This window comes from Tachypleus tridentatus, chromosome 4 (assembly GCF_004210375.1).
Source record: "Tachypleus tridentatus isolate NWPU-2018 chromosome 4, ASM421037v1, whole genome shotgun sequence".
Classification (NCBI taxonomy): Eukaryota; Metazoa; Arthropoda; class Merostomata; order Xiphosura; family Limulidae; genus Tachypleus; species Tachypleus tridentatus.
The window spans coordinates 14730064-14753410 of NC_134828.1; the positions used below are offsets into that span (position 1 = coordinate 14730064).

At 34.5% G+C, this 23347-nt stretch overlaps 1 long non-coding RNA gene across 3 annotated transcripts; it reads left to right on the plus strand.

Moving 5' to 3' along the window:
• Nucleotides 1-1291: 1291 nt before the first annotated feature.
• Nucleotides 1292-10528, plus strand: LOC143248235 (uncharacterized). 3 transcript variants are annotated; one of them, XR_013026831.1, is made up of 3 exons: nucleotides 1292-1335; nucleotides 4769-4899; nucleotides 10325-10528. It is a non-coding gene; the product is annotated as an uncharacterized LOC143248235 (long non-coding RNA). The 3 variants fall into 3 exon arrangements; XR_013026832.1 differs by lacking the exon at nucleotides 1292-1335 and adding an exon at nucleotides 1433-1555; XR_013026830.1 differs by lacking the exon at nucleotides 1292-1335 and adding an exon at nucleotides 1852-1998.
• Nucleotides 10529-23347: the final 12819 nt, after the last annotated feature.

Consider the following 23347-nt stretch of genomic DNA (forward strand, 5'->3'; position numbering starts at 1 on the left):
AAAGGGCAAGCGTGTTTGGTGGGACGGGGATTAGAACCTGCGATCCTCGGATTACGAGTCGAGTGCCTTAACCACCTGCCGAGCCATGTTTGCATTAAATGTTTAGTCATACGACTATCCTATTATAAGCTAAGATGAATTTGTTTATTAGTTCTCTAGCATCTTAGGCTCTCGCATATGATCTTATTAAATATGGTTTAATCAACTAGAAATGTTTCAGGATGTGTCAAGAGGAAGTTATTTTAATTTTTTAAATACATACATTTCATAGCTTTAGTGCTAGCTAGACAATCAAGATCAATGGATTTCAATAATTTCGTTGTTAAATATGTTGAGTCTTTATATTGGAACTGGCACACATGAGAACAAAAAAAGAACAACTTTCATAAACCACTCACTCATTGTGCATTGCGCGGGTACATCCGCTGGTACAACAAAACCAAACAATTTGTTTCTGGATGGTAGCGTATTACGTAATGTTCATATAAAGATTTAATCTTGCCTGAGTACAGCTTATAAATCAGTTTGACGTATTTCGTTTAATAAATAAATAGTGGAGCTGAGACATAGTTCTTAAAAGTTACTCTTTAACAACATTACTAAAATAAATTTATGCGGCGTTTTAAATGTACTGTATAAACGTTAGCTCAATATAAAAAAAATGACAAGTTAAAGGCAATAGTAAAAAAAACTACAGGAAACCTTCAAACTTGGTCCATAAAACAGGAGAGCTTGGGAAAGCTTTTGTTTGTTTGTTTTGAATTTCTGCACAAAGCTACTGAGGGCTATCTGTGCTAGCCGTCCCTAATTTAGCAGTGTAAGACTAGAGGGAAGGCAGCTAGTCATCACCACCCACCGCCAACTCTTGGGCGACTCTTTTACCAACGAATAGTGGGATTGACCGTCACATTATACACCCCCACGGCTGGGAGGGCGAGCATGTTTAGCGCGACGCGGGCGTGAAACCGCGACCCTCGGATTACGAGCCGCACGCCTTACGCACTAGGCCATGCCAGGCCGCTTGGGAAAGCAAATAACGACACATAAAGTAAAATAACTGTTTCAACTTCATTATGAAACAGATTTATGGGTTTATACGTATTATTTAATTTGTAAAATAAAGCTTAAGCCTTAAACATTATTTCGAATTCATAACGTGGACTGTTAAATGGCGGTCAAATAGAAAACACTGGGTTCCTTCTGCGTTAATATAAAATAAATCATTTTATTTTGTTAGTCTGAATTTATTTCATCAGTGGTTATCAGGTGAAAAATAACCAGGTGACGCTTTATTTAACACTGTTTCGTCACATAACACCAATGATGAAAATGAATGTAAGAATTATGGTTAGGTACGCGGATGTCAATGTGATGTTTCATCATCATAGAATAATGATGTTTAATTTGAGAAACTAATTTTTTGAACTTTGGGAATAGGCTTCAAAGTACCATGACAAATTGAAAATATTTTGTGTTCAGTGATTTAATTAAACAACAAGTAAATACTTGGCAGAAGATATGCTATTGTTTGTAAGTTGTAACTTGAAGTTACAATGTAAGTTGTACTATGAGACGCTTAATCTTAATCGTGGTGTCAAAAAAGAGAAAGAAGGTTACTTAGTCGAGTACTAGAGTCAGTATAGTGGTAGTAGGTTTAATAATATAAGTGCAGTCGTTTAATTCTTAGCATTTATAATGGTTTTTTATGCATACGGCTGTCAGTCATCTAGATTTTTTTAGGGAGGAGAGGGCTAAAGAGGAACTTTGTATTTCAAATTGCACATTTTGAAGAAACCTTTATAAAAAAATAACTGGTTTCAACTTTCATAAAGTGAACTATACAGCTAATAAGATTTATAACTTAAAAGTTTTGTAATACATTAATTTTAGACAGGAAGATAATGTGTCTTCTTTTCTTGCAAATACAGGATGTAGAATGCTAAAAAATTTAACTTACTAGGCAACTCGATGTGGAATGATCAAAAAGTTAAATTACTGGTAAACTTGGAGTTTTTTTTTGTTTGGGTATTTTGCCCATTGTTTTAGCACAATAACGTTTTTTTTTTACTTACAGTAATGTTGTGAGATGAAATCCTATCTGTAGTTGTCAGGGACAGGTACATAGCATTTAAAATTCATTTTGCTCACTAGTAGGCTTTCCCAAACAGATTTTATCAAATCAATGACAAATCATACACGCATATAATTTAAGAACAACAAAAGACATGGTCCATCTAGGCCAACCCACCCACTGCACTAAACTCTACAGCAAAAGGAAAACACTAAACCTGCTCTTATCACTTATATATTTATTTGATGTGAGAATTCCTTTATAGACTTAAGCATCTCAGTCAACTCCCTTCTATTATTTCTCTTTTTCAAGAAAAAAGATTTTCAGAGATCTTAACCCATTCTTGTATGAAAGCCTTTCCATCCCAGATGTCATCATTAGTATCCATCATCTGAATCCTTTCCAACACTTTGATGTCTTTCCCAAGATAAGGAACTTTAGACTGAATACTAATTAAAATGTTGCCTAACCAGTGACCCATATAATGGCATTATAACCTCTTTTAGACTTGTATTAAATATTTCTGTAACTAATAACCTAAAATTATATTTGGCCCACTACTAGCAACAACAGCACACTGTTTGGATGACTTGAGATTGATGAACCTTCATACCAGTCTTTTTCCCATAACACTCTTCAGTTATTATTATGGGACAGTTATTCCCAACAAAATTATAATTAAATTTGTGATATCCTATGTACATTATCTTGTATTTATTATAATTAGAAGTAAGCACTGCAGCCATTTATTTGGTCAACTCACCAAAGAATCCAAATTTTTTTGTTAAGCAGCTGCAGCATCCTCTCACGCCCAAACACTGATATCATCATCACATTTAAATTATTTATTAACAATTATTCATCTGTGTCATTGATGTAAATTAAAGGAACAAAGTTCCTAACACAGAGCCTATGTTGAAGCTAACAAAGTTCCTAACACAGAGCTATGTTGAAGCTAACAAAGTTCCTAACACAGACCTATGTTGAAGCTAACAAAGTTCCTAACACAGAGCTATGTTGAAGCTAACTAAGCTACATTACAGTCTAATAAACTTGCTTTTCCTTTCATTACTAACTCTTATTATTCTTGTAATGATACATCATACCCTATTACTGCAAAGCATTTTCTAATATTTAATGTAATTTTTACAGTCTGAATAGAAATACTGTACCAGCGAAAGTTAAATATTTATATATGAGTCCTACTATTATAATGTAAAGCAGTGTTTGTCAACCATCAGCTTGTCAGTCCATTGGATTCTATGAAAGAAACAAACCGAGAGCATTCCTATTTAAATCACAATGGTTTTGTTTGTACTTGCATCTTAGAAGTCTGTGACAGTTTAAAGAAACAGTGAGCCTGTAATGTTGAAACTGAAAGTCTGGTGTAAGAAAGTAATGACTTAAATACAGTAAAATCATTCAGTGGTTGGTGATACGACCAGCATGTAGAAAAGAGAAAGATACTTAATATTGAGTAAAATGATGTTGAAAGAGGTTCCAGCCACAACCTCAGATGTCAGGCAGAATTGAGTAAAATGATAAAGTTTGAAAGAGGTTCCAGCCACAACCTCAGATGTCGTAACAGAATTGTTTTGAAATGGATTTTAGACTTTATTAAATACATAGATGAAGTAGTTTGCTACCAGTTCTGACAAATGTGTTTAATGTAACTATTTTAACTTAATTGTACTTCTAAATAAAGTTTATAAAAAAATTGACATAAAAATAGAAAGGTGCAATTTCCTAAACTCAGAGTTTATAATTTGTAGCTATGCCTGTGCAGTTAGCACTAACATAATTTGTTTGTAACTTTAAATATTTGTGTGACATTACATTGATAGGAAGTATTGTATTTTATCATATTTAACTATTTTTCATATAAGCTATCCAATATGGTCACCAGTGTGGTTAAAGCAAACACAGTTGTGTAATGAATTTATGCATTAAAAAACTGTCTAAAGTTAAGATAGTTATACTTTTGTGGGATGGCTTTCCACCTATGAACTTTTTATTATCGTTAGTATGAGAAAATTAATTTTGCTACAAGCCAAAGCTACGTCAAATTCTTTTCAAAGCCTAAGAATGTGGAGAATTGTAAAATTAAATAGAAAGCAATGTGTTATGAATGGTTTTTGTTTCAACTTGACAATACAGAGTTCAAAATAGCAGTTAGATCATAAGGTTATACCTGTAGCATTTGAACATGTTCATATACTGGGGCCTAATAAATTGCTTGAACTTTACCGCCTGACCAGTGTTGCTAATTGACCATAGGCCATGTACTTTTGTGATGTTGGCAGACAAGTATATAGTCATAGAATTGATTTTGTTTCAAGAAACAGTATGTCTTATAACAACATAAGTCTGCTATGAAACTTACACGTGCTAGAAAGTTTAAAGACGAGTTCCTGTTAATTAACCACAAACTATATTATTAAGTGCTATTGGTAGTATATATTGGGTATAGATTAATGAAGAATTCATTAGTCATGAAAATATGTGTTATTTTTCAGTGTTTATTATTGCTGCTAGCTGAAAACCAGTGTTACTGAACACTTGAGAAAATGTCGCTTTGTTTGCAAGTTCTATCATCTAAAGCTGTTGTGATTAGTAGTAAATGTGGTATCATTAAAATGTATAGGCTTAAGTTTCTTTTCTCGATGTTTTAATGTTGTTTGATTTTATTTCTTGTAGTCAAATGGGAGAAAACTAAAAGGTATTAACAATACACTTGTAAGGCCATTCAGAGGACAATAGCCAAATAATGTGGAACTGAGGAAAAGCAACATATTCTTGCAAACTGTTTGAAAAAGGGGAGATATGAGGTAAGTTAAATTCTCCAAGTACTTCTGATTCAGAACAAACTTACTTGCTAAGCCTATTTAGAAACTGTTGATTTTATGTAAATCAGATCATTTTCCGCTGTTAAAACATTTGCAGTTACCTACATTATTTAGTACAAGTTGAAGCCTGGTAATATGCTGAGTCTACAAACATTTTGTAGACTTCAGTATATGTTTTTTTATTTCTTTGTATCTATGACTTTCTTTTTTGACATGTGATTACATAGTACAAGTACAGACTATGAGCTGTTCTTGGTCTTGTTGAGAAGTAGAAATAATTCATGTATTCAAGTAGGTTTTAATTAGACGTAACTTTACGTTTAGCTAAGTGTAGACTGCTCGTTATGTACCTTCCAAAAGTTTGAATACACCACCTAACTTGTTCCTAGAAAATTAATATACCACTCATAATGGATGCTTATATCTGTAGTTCTAACATACCAAAACATGGCTTTGTCTAAAGGGTGTCAAACATTAAAATCTCACATTGTTAACACTTATGTTTGTAACTGTGTCAGGATTTGGTGAGGATAAAACTCACATAGTTAATACTTATGCTTTGTAACTGTGTCAGATTTGGTGAGGATAAAAATACCACATTGTTAATAGTTATGCTTGTGACTGTGTCAGATTTGGTGAGGATGAAATCCCACAGTGTTAATAGTTATGCTTTGTGACTGTGTCAGGATTTGGTGAGGATAAAATCCCACATAGTTAATACTTATGCTTTGTGACTGTGTCAGGATTTGGTGAGGATAAAATCTTACATAGTTAATACTTATGCTTTGTGACTGTGTCGGATTTGGTGAGGATAAAATCCCACATAGTTAATACTTATGCTTTGTGACTGTGTCAGGATTTGGTGAGATAAAATCCCACAGTGTTAATAGTTATGCTTTGTGACTGTGTCAGGATTTGGTGAGGATAAAATCCCACAGTGTTAATACTTATGCTTTGTAACTGTGTCAGGATTTGGTGAGGATGAAAATCCCACAGTGTTAATAGTTATGCTTTGTGACTGTGTCAGGATTTGGTGAGGATAAAATCCCACAGTGTTAATAGTTATGCTTTGTGACTGTGTCAGATTTGGTGAGGATAAAATCCCACAGTGTTAATAGTTATGCTTTGTGACTGTGTCAGGATTTGGTGAGGATGAAATCCCACATAGTTAATACTTTATGCTTTGTGACTGAAACCCTCATTGTTAATATTTATGCTTTGTGACTGTGTCAGGATTTGGTGAGGATGAAATCCCACAGTGTTAATAGTTATGCTTTGTGACTGTGTCAGAATTTGGTGAGGATAAAATCCACAGTGTTAATAGTTATGCTTTGTGACTGTGTCAGGATTTGGTGAGGATAAAATCCCACAGTGTTAATACTTATGCTTTGTGACTGTGTTCAGGATTTGGTGAGGATAAAATCCCACAGTGTTAATAGTTATGCTTTGTGACTGTGTCAGGATTTGGTGAGGATAAAATACCACATTGTTAATAGTTATGCTTGTGACTGTGTCAGATTTGGTGAGGATAAAATCCCACAGTGTAAATAGTTATGCTTTGTGACTGTGTCAGGATTTGGTGAGGATGAACCCACATAGTTAATAGTTATGCTTTGTGACTGTGTCAGATTTGGTGAGGATAAAATCCCATTGTTATTAGTTATGCTTTGTGACTGTGTCAGATTTGGTGAGGATAAAATCTTATAGTGTTAATAGTTATGCTTTGTGACTGTGTCAGTATTTGGTGAGATAAAATACCACATTGTTAATAGTTATGCTTTGTGACTGTGTCAGGATTTGGTGAGGATAAAATCCCACAGTGTTAATAGTTATGCTTTGTGACTGTGTCAGGATTTGGTGAGGATGAAATCCTACATAGTTTATACTTGTACTTTTGACTGAAATCCCTCATTGTTAATATTATGCTTTGTGACTGTGTCAGGATTTGGTGAGGATGAAATCCCACAGTGTTAATAGTTATGCTTTGCAACTGTGTCAGATTTGGTGAGGATAAAATCCCACAGTGTTAATAGTTATGCTTTGTGACTGTGTCAGGATTTGGTGAGGATAAAATCCCACATTGTTAATAGTTATGCTTTGTGACTGTGTCAGATTTGGTGAGGATAAAATCCCACAGTGTTAATAGTTATGCTTTGTGACTGTGTCAGGATTTGGTGAGGATGAAATCCCACATAGTTAATACTTATGCTTTGTGACTGAAATCCCTCATTGTTAATATTTATGCTTTGTGACTGTGTCAGGATTTGGTGAGGATGAAATCCACAGTGTTAATATTTATGCTTTGTGACTGTGTCAGGATTTGGTGAGGATAAAATCCCACAGTGTTAATAGTTATGCTTTGTGACTGTGTCAGAATTTGGTGAGGATAAAATCCACAGTGTTAATAGTTATGCTTTGTGACTGTGTCAGGATTTGGTGAGGATAAAATCCCACATAGTTAATAGTTATGCTTTGTGACTGTGTCAGAATTTGGTGAGGATGAAATCCCACAGTGTTAATAGTTATGCTTTGTGACTGTGTCAGATTTGGTGAGGATAAAATCCCACAGTGTTAATACTTATGCTTTGTGACTGTGTCAGGATTTGGTGAGGATAAAATCCCACAGTGTTAATAGTTATGCTTTGTGACTGTGTCAGGATTTGGTGAGGATAAAATACCACATTGTTAATAGTTATGCTTTGTGACTGTGTCAGGATTTGGTGAGGATAAAATCCCACAGTGTTAATACATATGCTTTGTGACTGTGTCAGGATTTGGTGAGGATAAAATCCCACATTGTTAATAGTTATGCTTTGTGACTGTGTCAGGATTTGGTGAGGATAAAATACCACATTGTTAATAGTTATGCTTTGTGACTGTGTCAGGATTTGGTGAGGATAAAATACCACATTGTTAATAGTTATGCTTTGTGACTGTGTCAGATTTGGTGAGGATAAAATACCACATTGTTAATAGTTATGCTTTGTGACTGTGTCAGGATTTGGTGAGGATGAAATACCTCATTGTTAATAGTTATGCTTTGTGACTGTGTCAGGATTTGGTGAGGATAAAATCCCACATAGTTAATACTTATGCTTTGTGACTGTGTCAGGATTTGGTGAGGATAAAATCTTACATAGTTAATACTTATGCTTTGTGACTGTGTCAGGATTTGGTGAGGATAAAATCCCACATAGTTAATACTTATGCTTTGTGACTGTGTCAGGATTTAGTGAGGATAAAATCCCACACTGTTAATACTTATACTTTGTGACTGTGTCGGGATTTGGTGAGGATAATATCCCTCATTGTTAATAGCTATGCATTGTAACTGTGTCAGGAGTTTGTCACCAAGATGTAAATATTAGGTCAGTCAGCATTTTTGTTTTCTCCAGGTTAGTAAAACTAAACTGCAGGTAACGTCTCTTTTACCAAGACCTACATGAGCTTTTATAAACTTGATAAAGGAAGGATAAGGAACTCTAATCTGAAGTGAAGTCTTAAGTTGCTCAGACGTGCACATTTTTTATTCAGAAAATGTATGTCTCACTAGGAGCTGTACAGCAAACAACCTCTGCAAAGAAACTGGCCAATACAAGTGAAGAAAGGGAAATGGGAGACTATATTGTGTAATGTAGAATACCAGTAGAGAATACAAAACAACATAACCAAAGTAGAAAGATTTGTTATTGTACCAAAGCTTGGATGAAACTGGGCTGGATGCATCAGTGCTAACGATATAAGAAGACAGTGAGTAGAAGAAGAAAGGATGCAGTGGGTTAGTTTGGGAAATTGCATCCAAGAAGCCTCTGATTGTGATTATAACAAACCAGAAATTGTAGTTAGTGAAATAAAATTACTTAACATTGGAAGCAAAAGATATGAGTCCAGTATGTGAAAACATAATTGTGATATAGTTGAATGGGAAGTGTAATATAAAGGTAGAAAGGCTTAAGTACACTTTGTATAGTTATATAACTAAATGTACTTCTGCAGGATCCCTAAAAGTGTTCTAATTCAAGAGTAAAGAAACCCAATATTTAGAGTAATAAATATTTCTATTTCTTGCTTTTGCAGGTCATATGTCATGCTGTATTCTAACATACAGAATTCATAATTTTTTCTTGTCATTCACAGCATGCATCCATATTATTGACATCACAACAGTACAACTGTTAAACTTCCTGTATGTGTTATCATTTTAGTGTCAACTGACAGACAACATTCTACTGTATTGTAGTGCAAGTGGTTGAAACAGATGGTTCCCTCCAGGTGGCTTTTGAAAAAATAATGAAAATTTGATTCAGACTTATTCCTATTTACAAGAATTTCATATGTGTTATGTCGTATGTGTTATCATTTTAGTGTCAACTGACTGACTGACAGACAACATACTACTGTATTGTAGTGCAAGTGGTTAAAACAGGTGGCTTTTGGAAAAATAATGAAAATTTAATTCAGACTTAACCCTATTTACAAGAATTTCATAAATATATATTTGTACACACACACACAAACTAAGATGCTAAATTATGTTTGTGACATTTTTTATGAAGTGTGTAATTCATATAGTTTTGTTTGTACAACATCTGGTAGATTGCAATTAACTCAGTTAAAGTGTTCTATCTAATAACAGCAACATAGAAGTAATAATAATTAATATTGTGAAATTGTATTGTAATCTATGATTAAAACTGGAAGATGTTCAAGATAAACTAACTGCTTATTTATGGTAAAGGTAAGTTGCAGGAAATATGATATGAATGACATGCTGCCATCTTATCAGTTGTAAAATATTTTACGGCTTGTATTAAGCTACATTTTGAAGTTGATTATTATTTAGCATATTTTAAGCATATTATTACAGTACTAGTTTTATATTTCAAAAATAAAATTTTTTTCAGTCTTAGAACTTCCCGTTAATATCTTCCTGCACAGAAACCTCAGTGTTTATGCTGTTTATTTCTGATACAGATTAGTAGGTAGTATTTAATTTTCTCTTCTCTTAAGTATACTTGAATTTTTATTTCATCATAAGATTTGTATTATTATAATGAACAGTTAATATTGTAACAAGTATCAGTATACACAATCGTAAGACTTCCAGATGGGTGAATAAAACAAAATTAATCTTTAATGGTTAGCTGAGGAACAGTGATAACAAAATACGACTTTTACAGTTTTATATTTAGTTACAAAATTGGTCACCAGGTGTCAAAAGATAACCTTGCATTAAGAATAAAGTGCAACAAGTAGTTTTATTTAATCGTAATAATGTTAAATATTCGTTCACAGAGTCTTAAGTGATAAATATTTTGTTATAAAAGTTGATATGTATCATTATTACTTAGCAAATGTCATAGCTGAAAGAAAGATATGACTTAGGATAAGTTATTTTATCTTGCAGGTCCTTGAAATGACAGTCATGTAGAGGTGATGCTGATATTTTTCACAAATGATCATGAAGGAAAGGAACCAAAGAGAGAGAGAGGGATGTCATCATGGTGAGAAATCTTGATGCTTATCTCCAATTCATGGAAAATATGAGTGAGAAATGGACCGTGTACACAGTAGAATGTTGGTGAAATAATAAAAATATTTGTAATTATTACCTGTTTGGCTGATTGTTTTCAATTATGTAGTCTGCCAGAATCCAGTCTGGCTATAATTGATTTAATAAAATTCGGAACAAAACAGATTTCACCAACAACAAAAACATGAAGCTTTGTGTTGCTATTGTTTGTTATATCCTTGCTTTTACGATTGCTTGTTTTTTAATTGAAATAATTTCCATTTTGTATCTCAGGATGGTTGGTATGGGTATTCATACTTTTACTAATTAAGCAAAGAACAAGGTTTCAACTTTCCTAGGTCATCTTCAGATCAAAACATTGTTCTTTGCTTTATAAGTAAAAGTGTTAATACTCATACCAACTGTCCTGAGATACATTTTTACTTCAAGTGGGTTTCTTGTCATCACAAATTTTCAACCTTATTTCTCTCTGTTAATAATTTTAATAATAATAGTGTATAATGCAAAACATAGTTTTAAATAATAGAGTAATGTTCAGCTGAGCAAATTAAGTGCTTGGACTTTATTCACAGATGTGTTTACATGGGAAATAACGTTTTTTTTTATTGTTATATATAGTAGGATATGTGTATTTGAAGGATTAAATAAATCTGAAACTATTACACAGCATTACTTAAAACTTTGTGATACGGAAATGTTAGGATTATCTTTTGTCATTGTAAATTTTTGTGACAGGGAAATGTTAGGGTTATCCTTTGTTACTGTAAATTTTTGTGATAGGGAAATGTTAGGATTAGCCTTTGTTACTGTAAAATTTTGTGATACAGAAACATTAGGGTTAGCCTTGTTACTGTAGAATTTTGTGATACAAAACATTAGGGTTAGCCTTTGTTACTGTAGAATTTTGTGATACAGAAACATTAGGGTTAGCCTTTGTTACTGTAGAATTTTGTGATACAGAAACATTAGGGTTAGCCTTTGTTACTGTAGAATTTTGTGATACAGAAACATTAGGGTTAGCCTTTGTTACTGTAGAATTTTGTGATACAGAAACATTAGGGTTAGCCTTTGTTACTGTAGAATTTTGTGATACAGAAACATTAGGGTTAGCCTTTGTTACTGTAGAATTTTGTGATACAGAAACATTAGGGTTAGCCTTTGTTACTGTAGAACTTTGTGATATGGATATGTTAGGGTTTGCCTTTGTTACTGTAAATTTTTTGTGATAGGGAAATATTAGGGTTAGCTTTTGTTACTGTAAATTTTTGTGATAGGGAAATGTTAGGGTTAGCCTTTGTTACTGTAAATTTTTGTGATAAGGAAACATTAGGGTTAGCCTTTGTTACTGTAAATTTTTGTGATAGGGAAATGTTAGGGTTAGCCTTTGTTACTGTAGAATTTTGTGATAATGAAACATTGGGGTTAGCCTTTGTTACTGCAGAATTTTGTGATACAGAAACATTGGGGTTAGCCTTTGTTACTGTAGAACTTTGTGATATGAATATGTTAGGGTTTGCCTTTGTAACTGTAAATTTTTGTGATATGGATATGTTAGGGTTAGCCTTTAGTTACTGTAGAACTTTGTAATAGGGTAATGTTATGGTGTGCCTTTTTCATTATAGAATTTTATGGTAGGGGAATATCAGGGCCCCGGTTAGCCGTCATCTCTGAAAAGTATATCCTTTATTAAAGCAATAATGAATTTGCTGAATAAAGTGTAGAATATTTCACTACTGATGCTTTTAGCACTTTAATTTTAACAAGTCCATTATTAGAAGACATGCACCAAGAGGCATTTTACGATTGAGGTTATTAGTTAAAGTTGCTTTAGAGTTTTGAAGATTGACCTGATATGAGAAACTTGTGCTTATCTCAAAACCTACTTGCTCGTGGTGTGTCATAATATATGATACTAAAATGTTGGTTTTTAATGCATTATCATAAATCTGTTAAAATATATTAATTTTAAAAAATGCACAATAACATTTTGGGCCTTCCTTTGCAAAGTCATAAGTTATTTACTTACTTGTGTTTAATTGTTAATTCAAAATATAAGTTGTGTGTAAAAGTAAAAGAAACTGAGCATGTTTGCAATGACTTAATAACCTATAAGCAACAAAATAACTTGTTACAAAACAGTATATTTGTCTAAGACATAATTAAAGTGTTTCTGTTTTTAGTCAAAATCAGAATTTATGTTCAGTTTATAAGTAAGGTCTATGTTTATTGGTTTGTCATAACTGTTCATTGAACTAGGTTATCTATTAACTCTAATTTGTGTTTAATAACTATTTGTATTTTTAATGCCCTAAGCTTCTCACTAGGTTAATAGTAAGCTTACTGATTTCGAATGCTAAAATTTGATGTTTGATTCTCTGCAGTGGACAGAATGTAAATAGTTCGTTGTGTAGGTTTATTTTGAAACAAGCAGAAATGTTTCCCAATCATGATATGTATATCTTACATCACCTCAAAAATTTTTTAGGGTTACCTGTGGCTCTTAGCTCCTCAAAGGATACACAGTGAGAAATGAAACTCACCTTAAATGGATTTAAACTGACTATGTCAAACTCTAACATATGTATATATATAATGTTATTGGACAGTATACATAGATTAAATTTATTATTCTTTAAAAATAGTACATTGACATGACAAACTATTTGTATCCAAAATTGTTTAAATATTTAAAAACGTATTTTATTATTTGTATAACAACAAAAAATAGTACGATTAGAAATATTTATTTTATTTAGTTACTTATCTATTTAATGATTGTGTCAGGTGAATTATTGATATAAAAATTTAAATTATATCACTGAAATTCAGTCTTTGTTAAGAGTGAAAACATTTAGTACGCTTTAGAGTCACTGGGTGGCGCCATGTACGTTTTCATGACTGAACTTGCTGTTTTGTCATAATCATAGTAGAATGATACAGAAAAAAAAACGGCTGCAGATAGATGTCAGACATTAAAAGTGTAAAGGTCACCATATTTATAAGTTATATTTTATGGAAAGATGAAGCAAACATAACTTAAGTTAGAAATATGAGTCAAACAAGTAAACAATAGGAAAAAGTGGTTAACTGAAAAGGTTATTAGTCTATTCGAAAATAAATTTAAAGGTAGCATTAACCCTCTATTAGACATTGTAACGTACAGGTAACAAGTCTTTGTTGTTTATTACACTTACAGATCATTCATTTCTGTTATTAACTTCCAGGTAACAGCCCAAATTCCGGGGTTGGGGATTTCCAAACCATATCTCCATCCTTTGGTTTCATTCCCCCAACGTAACCGCTGAGCCTGTAAGGGTGGGGGGCAACCATGCATTTCAGTCATGTGTAGCTTTTTCTTCGTGTTTTCTTATTTTCTCATTCATTTTTCCTTGAAGTCAAAAGCACCTGGCAACGTTTACTACACTTTCCTGGTTAACTGGACAATACGTTTCCACGTGAGTCAGTTAAGTAAGTTCCGTATTTACTCGTAAGTTTTCGCCTGTACTTAATCTTGACTCATGTACGTGGACCAAGACATCTTGTCGTAAACTTCAGTTAAGCCTCTCAGACACGAGTATCTGGATTTACACCTTGAATTACGTGTTGTTTTGATGCCGTAGTGATGTTTGTAGTCGTTTTTAATGTATTGTTTCTTGTATCTAAACGCTTGGATTATTGATATGCAAACGTCTTATGTAAATACTTTGGAAAAATTGTTGCAAATAAACGAGCCTGGGATTGAGGTTATGATTACAATACATAGCCCTTTAAAAGGGAGAATGTTCGAGATGTCATTTCGTCTATGATGTAGCAGTATATTTTGTAGACAGAAAATATGTATGATGCTATTACGAGTTTTGTCTGGTACGTTTTATTTACACATAACATTAAGTATTAAAGTAATTTCTTAAAAAAGAGTAGCCCAACAGTTTGCGGTGAGTGGTGTTGACTAGCTGCCTTCCCTCTTGTCTGGCCTGCCCAGTGGCACAATGGACTTAGAAGAAGTCTGCCAGGCTGCTAGAAGTCGGGTTTCGATACCCGTGGTGGATAGCTCATCGGCTGCTAGAAGTCGGGTTTCGATACCTGTGGTGGATAGCTCATTTGTACTCAGTAACAATCAACAACAAACCCTCTAGTTCGTCACTACTAAATTAGGGACGGCCATCGGAGATAGCTCTCGTGTAGCTTTTCGTAAAATTCAAAACAAAATAAGTCAACTCGCACTTTGAGGCGGTGGGTGCGTTGTAAGAGTAACGGTCAAATCCCATTATTCGATAAGAATGCCTCAGTAGGTGGCGGGAGATGCTGGATGTGTGATGTTCCACGAATAATGTTGTTGTTTTTAAATTAAGCACAAAGCTACACAAGGGGCTATCTGTGCTCTGTGCCCACCAAGGGTATCGAAACCCGGTTTTTAGCTTTGTAAGTCCGTAGACATACCGCTGAGCCACTAGGGGGCTCCACGAATAATAATAATGTTTATAAAAATAATTATTATGAACATTTTGACATTTTCTCAAGTATAAGTAATCTTTAACAATGTAACAATAAGAGCAACCTCAGAGGGTGACCCCCCCAGTTCATCTTCAAAAACTGCGAAAATTATTCTCAGAATCAGAATGATCGATGATTCGAGTCGTTTGTTATTGTGTGGTGAAGAGTCTTAACCCTAATCTGACATCATGTTGAAATCCAGTCACACTTTACAAAGTCGTTAATCCAAAACTGAGGAAATGTCCTTTTCACCCATTATAATAAAAAATTTAAAATGCTTTAATGCGATCCGAATTTGGATCCGGTCAAAATTTTAGGAGGACTGTCCCATACTGACTTTGCATCGTATGTAAAATGTTGGTTAAGGTACTTGCCTCGTAATCCGAGAGTCGCGGGTTCGAATCTTCGTCACACAATACACCCTCCCCCTTTCAGCCGTGGGGGCGTTATAATGTGACGGTCAATCCCACAATTCGTTGGTAAAAGAGTAGCCCAAGAGTTGGTGGTGGGTGGTGATGACTAGCTGCCTTCCTCTAGTCTTACACTGCTAAATTAGGAACGGCTAGCACAGATAGCCCTCGAGTAGCTTTGTGCGAAATTCAAAAAACAACAACAACCTCGTGTAGTTTTGCGCGAAATTCAGAACAGTAACAGTAGTTTTAAAAATATTCGTGCGAAAACACGATCTCGATTGCAAATAGCCTCGTCTCCAACCCTTTTCCGTTCGTGGCGAGGGTAATAGTATATGTCTCTGGAATGTTTACAGATATATTTCAAATGTTTCCGGTCTGTGTACTTAATATAACATCGTACACGTGCTACTGTTCGTGTAATATGCAAACTTGATATAAACGTTAGGCCTACATGTGTCGTTTCTTTTCGGTTTGGCCCTTAAAGAGCGAGAATATTGTAGGGTTAAGGTTTCGGTATTGTCACCCTTCGTAATGCTGGACTGTTACAGCTAGATACAAAAGTCTAGAGATAATCAAAAGCTATCTAGTAGGAAACCAAATCGAAAATATAAATTAATGGCACATAAAATCATGAGTACCTAATTCTTTCGGAATGTGTGTGGGGTGAGGTGGGACAAGAAAGAGAACTGAAAAAGTAAGGGACACGTGCGTAAAATAACACACTATTGTAATATACTATGTAAATTAGTTTCCATATGTATTTTGTATTTAAAAATCTATATTTTAATGTTTAAGCATGCATTTGGTAATGTTGTGGTCAAGGTCAAGCCTTCGTTAGCTCTTAATGTTCATAAGTTTACCTGTGTTCAATTGTACCTACTCGTGTTGTACGTGGATTGAACTTTGTCTTGAGGTGGCTTACTGGTCGTCATGACGAGCGTTTATTCTAAGGCGGTTGGTATCTTGCACTCATTAAATATGTAGGTTTTGTCTGTAGTGGGCTTATTCATAAAGTTTTGTAGACTTAGGTTTTAAACTTTTATTAGTAAGAAAGATTTTTGGACGCGTACTTGAAGCATATACCACGTAATATTAGGCCCGGCATGGCATGGTGGTTAAGGCGCTCGACTCGAAATCCGAGGGTTGTGGGTTCGAATCCCCGGCACACCAAACATGCTCACCTTTTCAGCCGTGGGTACATTATAATGTGATGGTCAATCCCACTATTCGTTGGTAAAAGAGTAGCCGAAGAATTGGCGGTGGGTGGTGATGATTAGTTGCCTTCCCTCTAGCCTAACACTGCTAAGTTTGGGACGGCTAGCACAGATAGCCCTCGAGTAACTTTGCGCGAAATTCAAACCAAATCACATATATTATCAAAATCAACAGAACGTAAAACAAACAACACAGAGTCTATATAGTGTTAAGTTACAAGTTGAAGTATGCAATTAATTGACTTTAAATTGATGTAATACAGTAGTGTGTGCTATTGATTAAAAAAAATTACTAGGCCTAATTTCAAGGATGATTGAATTCATTATTTGCTAAATAATATGGGTACTAAAGCGTAACCTGACACATTAAGATTTCCAGTGCTTAGGACATTCATTTTAGTTTTTTGCATAAGTCGAATGTCAGTGTCGTTAGCTATTAGAATAAATTCGATCAAGTTCTATGCTGGTCCATCTCATTCACTCCTGGACGTTAACCCTTTTGGTACCAAACATACTAAAATTAAAAAAAAAAGGAAAATATTTTTATTTAAACCCGGTACTTTTATTTATTCCCATTTGTTTATTCACGAGTGAAGTTTTTATTTTAAAAAAACAAACTGCTATGAAATTTGTTTGTACACTAATTTCAGGATGCATTCAGCAAGGTTGACATAAAACTGGACACTGGTCAACTAATTAATGAAACAGGAGCATTCAACAGTAAAGAAACATGCACATATGTGATCGAAACAGTTTAAAACAGTTACATGGTATAAGCGTCAGTTTCAGCACGTGTTTCGCACGTGCATGATTGTGATTCTTAGGTGATTGAGCGCTTCCCAAGAACATACGCTGTGTTTTTTAGTTCACATGTGCTGGAGATTTCTTTTCATCAATGATCCACACTGCTATCTCACTGAAAACGTTTATTACGTTGCGATTTCGATGTGATATACACTTTTGCTTACGTTTTTCGCACACCGGAACAAACGTGTTCTGTTTTTATCCTGGTGGCGGTTTGTAGTCATTTTAAACGTAATGTAACAAACACAAACTACAAATAAATTGTTCTTAAATCGAAGTTTTTAACTCGTGATGTACAGATTTGTAATGTTTTCCTTCGTCAAGTAGCGCGTCATTTTTTGTCTCAGATGACAAGTCAAATGAAAACTTTGTGATAGTTTTTACGTAATTTCTGTATTTGTTACATTACATTTTAAGCAAATACACCTGTAGTCTTAATCTTAAGATTCGAAAGTACGACTTTTTCTTTTAATAATTTAATCCATTTCACACACATTGCAAATCTAACGTATGACTGGGTATGCATTTGGTAATTTTTTCATTGAAATCCAGAAAAGACCGATGTTCGGTGTTCCCGCTTTTTAAGCACCCCTGCCTGTACAAGCGCCATCTGCCTGATTTTCAGTATAACAGTTGTGTGAAAATGTTTTATGCTGTATTTTCTTATTTTTATTGCCGGTTAAGTGCGTCTGTTGAGATTTGCTTCAACTCTTGATAACTTCCTATAATTATTACCACGTGGTTGGAGCGCGTGATTTGCACTCTGAGGATCATGGGTCAATCCCTGTCCCACAGAACATACTCGCCATTTCTAGCTGTGGGGGGCATTGTATAATCAATCCCACTATTCGTTGGTAAAAGAGCATTCGAAGAGTTATGGCCCGGCATGGCCAAGCGTGTTAAGGCGTGCGACTCGTAATCTGAGGGTCGCGGGTTCGCATCCCCGTCGCGCCAAACATGCTTGCCCTTTCAGCCGTGGGGGCGTTATAATGTGACGGTCAATCCCACTATTCGTTGGTAAAAGAGTAGCCCAAGAGTTGGCAGTGGGTGGTGATGACTAACTGCCTTCCCTCTAGTCTTACACTGTTAAATTAGGGACGGCTAGCGCAGATAGCCCTCGTGTTGCTTTGCTCGAAATTACACAACAAACAAACTAATGCAAATATAATTCCGTTTTACAACAGTCACACACATGATTAAATACTTTTGCTTTAACCCTAAAAGTGTGAAAAGTAAGTGAGTCATCTGAGATATACATACGTAATAAAATCAGTAATTTTATAATTAATTAATTATTAATTCGCAAAGCTGGAAATAACTGGCCAACTAAATAGTTGCCTAATGTTTCTTACATTGTTAGAACGTGATGAACTGCGAAACATTTCAGTATTTCTTGCTGATATGACAGGTAATAAATAAGCAAGACATGAGTTATTATACAACGTGACGTTTGTTTCCATATGTATATTTATCTAGCACTGGGAGACTTGTTCATAAAGTAGTAGGTTGAAAAGCTTCAAAGGTAATTTTCACAAAAGTGGTGACGAATTATTGGATTAGAGTGTATATTCAATATGATTGTCTAGTAGGCCGTTTACAACTGTATCTTATCATTCCATATATTGTTGCAGTAATGAAGATAACATTGCGTTTGTTTTTAAGCAAGCGCCTCAAACTGCAATTCATTGTTGACGTATAAACATCTGTTTTAAATATATAAACGACTAATCAATTACATATACATAAGGCAGATAATAGCTAGACAATTACGTTGCCTTATTCGTTCTTCCATTGTGTTCCACTACTGCATTCGGTACTGTTCGTTTCTATGTCATGTGATCACGAGGGTTGGAGCTTTCTGTCTAAGAAACCGTTGGAGAACCATGAAAAGCTACGAAGTACCAGTTTTTTATATTTATAAAGCGCCACCTACGTTTGCCACTTTTCTTCATAGCTGGGTAATGGAAATTTTACCGTTCCACTTTTCTTTTCAAACGCGGAAAAAGATTCAGCGTTCATTAATATATCTCTGTGAAAAATAGGGCTAGAAATGATGTGAAAATAGATTTTTTAAAAAGGACACAACAACAGTGGAATAAATTTGGCGATGTTATTTGTAAGTGATGTCCGAATTATATCGGTAATGGCCAAAATAACTTTCATAATCACCATAAGAAAAGGGCCCGGCATGGCCAGGTGGTTAAGGCACTCGACTCGTAATCTTAGGGTCACGGCTTCGAATTCCCGTCACACTAAACATGCTCGCCCTTTCAGCCGTAGGGGCGTTATTACGTGATGATCAATCCTCCTATTCGTTTGTAAAAGAGTAGCTTTGCGGGAAATTCGAAACTTCTAAAGCGAGGTTTTAAATGATTAAAATCTTTTTAAAGAAAATAGAGAAGAGGTCATTTGGTCGTGCTCATTCTGTTGGTGATCCGAAAGATAAGTTGTTTCCAGAAGGGGCCCGGCATGGCCAAGCGTGTTAAGGCGTGCGACTCGTAATCTGAAGGTCGCGGGTTTGCATCCCCGTCGCACCAAACATGCTCGCACTTTCAGCCGTGTGGGCGTTATAATGTGTCGGTCAATTACACTATATGTTGGTAAAAGAGTCACCCAAGAGTTGGTGGTGGGTGGTGATGACTAGCTGCCTTCCCTCTAGTCTTACACTTCTAAATTAGGGACGGCTAGCGCAGATAGCCCTCGAGTAGCTTTGTGCGAAATTTAAAAACAAACAAACAGTTTCTAGAAGGATTTTAAGGAATGGAATCGTCTTCAACAACATGGCTGGGCAGTTTGTTCCAGACATTTCTGACCCTCTATCTAAAGGAATGCTTAGTGTTACACGTATCTGTTTTCTATTATGTTTTCACTTTTTGTTGAATTAAAGGTTTTTTATTTCTTGGAGTTATTGTGTAAATTCTTTGTTTATGTAGGTTATATATATATGTATATTATACCTAATGTAATTATTAATGTAAAAACTGCTAAATATTATCGACTTGTTCGTCAGCTTACCTTTTCAGACTTCCCGACTTCTTGTCCTGCTACCCTTGTGATCAGGTTAATGTCCATACCCGAAGATTTGAACCAATTGGAAATAAGAAAGATGGTCACGTGGTACTAACATTTGCCACGCAGCCCGCCTCTTTGGGTGGGGACAGAAAAATATTGGGACGTTCTATATGGAGGGATGTAGGGTGTTGGGTGGAAGTTGGGGCTAATCCTTCTCTGTTTGTAGATGACAAAAGGTATTGGATAATTGACAACGATGGGTGGGGTAGCGTTAAGGGACGGTTGAATAGGTCTATTACAAAGTCGATGGATATAAACACGACATATGACTCCCAACACTTCAATTAGAAATATCAGTTTATATATTAGGTTGAGGAATAATTCGTGAGTGTTTTTAAATAATGTCATTCAAGCATTACATGCAAGACTATACAATACTTCAATGCATGAACACATTACACCCAAAACATTTATTATGATACTTTATTTCATGTAATACCTAGGTATATAGTATGCATTGTTTGAAACGAAATTGCAAGAAATTAAATGCAAAAAGCAGATGGTGTCGAAAATGCTCGATTTTGTCCACTTGACATTCCATTTAATGAGCTGAAAATGAAAGCAAAAATTAAAGACATATGAAAATCAAACACACCATCTATTAGAGCAAAAAATTATCTAACAAATGACATGAAATATTTTGCGAAAGCGTTTCATTTATGAATATATTTTGTTAACTTGAAAAAAACGCTCACGAATTATTCCTCAACCCAATATAAAAGTATGAACAATTTTAAGACGTACAAACATTAGTGTCATGATTATATAATTGTGAGTGTCAGCCAAGTACAAGATTAAAATACGTTTCACCAAATGTGACTCTTAACACAGTGCTCCAATCGATATGAATATAAAGATTCGCGACGTTGTAGTGGATACACTGTTGACATATATATTATTCACGACTGTATTTGATTGGCCAATTTACAACGGCTTACAACGTGTGTAGCAGACAAATATAGAGTTCACTACAGTTTATTACGTGCATTAAGTTCAGTGGCGGATTTAAGGTTCTCTGGGCCAAGGGGCTAATAATGTTTTTCGCTCTACATACGTGGAATAAAATTATAAATGGGCCTCCATAAAGACCATGCTCCCTGAGGCTGAGCCCCCTCTAGCCACCTCCTAAATACCCCATGATTAAGTTATCCAATATAGAGTTTACAGCGATTTATGAAGTGTTTTAAGGTGACCAATTTAGAGTTCATAACGGTTTACCAGAAGTATTAAGTAACCTAATATAGAGTTCATAACGGTTTACCAGAAGTATTAAGTAACCTAATATAGAGTTCATAACGGTTTACCAGAAGTATTAAGTAACCTAATATAGAGTTCATAACGGTTTACCAGAAGTATTAAGTAACCTAATATAGAGTTCATAACGGTTTACCAGAAGTATTAAGTAACCTAATATAGAGTTCATAACGGTTTACCAGAAGTATTAAGTAACCTAATATAGAGTTCATAACGGTTTACCAGAGGTATTAAGTTATCTAATATAGAGTTCATAACGGTTTACCAGAAGTATTAAGTAACCTAATATAGAGTTCATAACGGTTTACCAGAGGTATTAAGTTATCTAATATAGAGTTCATAACGGTTTACCAGAAGTATTAAGTAACCTAATATAGAGTTCATAACGGTTTACCAGAAGTATTAAGTAACCTAATATAGAGTTCATAACGGTTTACCAGAAGTATTAAGTTTTCTAATATAGAGTTCATAACGGTTTACCAGAGGTATTAAGTAACCTAATATAGAGTTCATAACGGTTTACCAGAAGTATTAAGTAACCTAATATAGAGTTCATAACGGTTTACCAGAAGTATTAAGTAACCTAATATAGAGTTCATAACGGTTTACCAGAAGTATTAAGTAACCTAATATAGAGTTCATAACGGTTTACCAGAGGTATTAAGTAACCTAATATAGAGTTCATAACGGTTTACCAGAAGTATTAAGTAACCTAATATAGAGTTCATAACGGTTTACCAGAAGTATTAAGTAACCTAATATAGAGTTCATAACGGTTTACCAGAAGTATTAAGTAACCTAATATAGAGTTCATAACGGTTTACCAGAAGTTCATATTAAGTTTAAGTTCTAATATAGAGTTCATAACGGTTTACCAGAGGTATTAAGTAACCTAATATAGAGTTCATAACGGTTTACCAGAAGTATTAAGTAACCTAATATAGAGTTCATAACGGTTTACCAGAAGTATTAAGTAACCTAATATAGAGTTCATAACGGTTTACCAGAAGTATTAAGTAACCTAATATAGAGTTCATACCGGTTTACCAGAGGTATTAAGTAACCTAATATAGAGTTCATAACGGTTTACCAGAGGTATTAAGTAACCTAATATAGAGTTCATAACGGTTTACCAGAAGTATTAAGTAACCTAATATAGAGTTCATAACGGTTTACCAGAAGTATTAAGTAACCTAATATAGAGTTCATAACGGTTTACCAGAGGTATTAAGTAACCTAATATAGAGTTCATAACGGTTTACCAGAAGTATTAAGTAACCTAATATAGAGTTCATAACGGTTTACCAGAAGTATTAAGTAACCTAATATAGAGTTCATAACGGTTTACCAGAAGTATTAAGTAACCTAATATAGAGTTCATAACGGTTTACCAGAAGTATTAAGTAACCTAATATAGAGTTCATAACGGTTTACCAGAAGTATTAAGTAACCTAATATAGAGTTCATAACGGTTTACCAGAGGTATTAAGTAACCTAATATAGAGTTCATAACGGTTTACCAGAAGTATTAAGTAACCTAATATAGAGTTCATAACGGTTTACCAGAAGTATTAAGTAACCTAATATAGAGTTCATAACGGTTTACCAGAAGTATTAAGTAACCTAATATAGAGTTCATAACGGTT